General features: G+C 45.8%; 1 non-coding gene across 1 annotated transcript; it reads left to right on the plus strand.

Annotated features, from left to right (window-relative positions):
- Positions 1–308: 308 nt before the first annotated feature.
- MIR125A (microRNA mir-125a) lies at positions 309–391 on the plus strand. The gene has a single exon (NR_129123.2). It is a non-coding gene; the product is annotated as a microRNA mir-125a (primary transcript).
- Positions 392–1,570: the final 1,179 nt, after the last annotated feature.

A 1,570-nucleotide genomic window follows, 5' to 3' on the forward strand; every position in this document is an offset into this window, starting at 1 on the left:
CCGCTCTGCACGCGTGTGTGCAGGTATGTGTGTGTGCCCGCTCTGCACGCGTGTGTGCAGGTATGTGTGTGTGCCCGCTCTGCACGCGTGTGTGCAGGTATGTGTGTGTGCCCGCTCTGCACGCGTGTGTGCAGGTATGTGTGTGTGCCCGCTCTGCACGCGTGCCTGCCCCGCCGCGGCGCCCACACCTGTGGCCCGGACGCCGGTGAGGGAGCCCCGCCACCTGTTCGCCCGTGTCCTCCGGAGCTGGAGCGGGAGCCTGCACCTCCGGCTGCTCTGCTTTGTCTCAGGAAAGAACCGTCTGCCGCGCCCCTCTCGATCCCTGAGACCCTAACTTGTGATGTTTTCCGTTTAAATCCACGGGTTAGGCTCTTGGGAGCTGCGAGCCGCGCCTTAGCACCTGGAGATTTGGTGGAACTTTCCCCTTTAGAGCAAAACGAAAGAAAAGAAAGTTTGTCTGAAGTGGCCGAGGGCACCGCTGAGGTTGCTTTGTTGGTGGGATCCGGTGGCCGGCGCGGCGGCCTGGGCGCTGAGCAGGTACCGCTGCTGGCGAGGGGCCCGGTGGCGGCGGCGGGAGGCTGTGGGCGCGCGGTCCGTGCCCCGGGGCCGCAGACTGTGCATCAGAGCAACAGGAACAGCCTGGCACCTGGTGCTGGACCTCAGAGCACACCAGCTGAAGTCCCAGCATGCCCCAGGCTCCCAACTTTTAAACTCAACAGTTCATCTTAAAATTGTGCCCTAAAAAATGGGCATGTGGACATATGAGGTATTCAGTTCCCACACATGTGTATCATACATGGCTAGATAGTGAACACAGACATAGATAGTGGTGAACCAATAATCTGGGCTAATATAGCCGTAGGCTAAAATTTTTACTCTCCTTATTCTAGATGAAGGGTGGCATTTTGGTGTTAAAAAGACTAAATTTGTACTTCTTTGCAAGATCTTAAATAAAATAAAAGGAGATATATAGCCTCCTTGCTTGGCTACTATTTTAAAATGCTATGTACAATGATTTTTAAAGTAATAGGGATTGGAAATGTATGATATATACTGAGAAAAAAACAGGATGCACACACAAAAAATAGTGTATCCTTTAGGATTAACTGTAAGTATTATTCTTTGTATAAAAATTGGGGAAAATTATCAGGAATTTAATTCAATCCAATGTAGTTATTTATAACACAAAACTATACATTTAAAATTATCTTTTGAGGTAATCGTTAGCATTACCTCGTTTGCAGTTTTCTGAAAAATGTGACATTTTGTAACAGAATAATTTCAGTGATTTAGATCTATGTCATAGTTAGAAAAGAGACTGTCTTTCTTTGTTGTGAAAAATTTCAATATACAATTTCATTTAAACAATTTTAGTGTTCTTGGACCAATACTTGTCTTCTATTTTCTGAAAATACCTAAATCAATCCTGAATTCAAATGCATTCTTCATCTGGAGACTTTATATTGTTGTAACTTGCTTATGCATGTTAACGGTTAAGGAAACGCTTCTCCCCTGTCCTTTTTTTGTTTTGTTTTTAAATATTCATTGCAATTTTAGTGTTTGACTCTAA

The sequence above is a fragment of the Eptesicus fuscus genome, chromosome 23 (assembly GCF_027574615.1).
Source record: "Eptesicus fuscus isolate TK198812 chromosome 23, DD_ASM_mEF_20220401, whole genome shotgun sequence".
Classification (NCBI taxonomy): domain Eukaryota; kingdom Metazoa; phylum Chordata; class Mammalia; order Chiroptera; family Vespertilionidae; genus Eptesicus; species Eptesicus fuscus.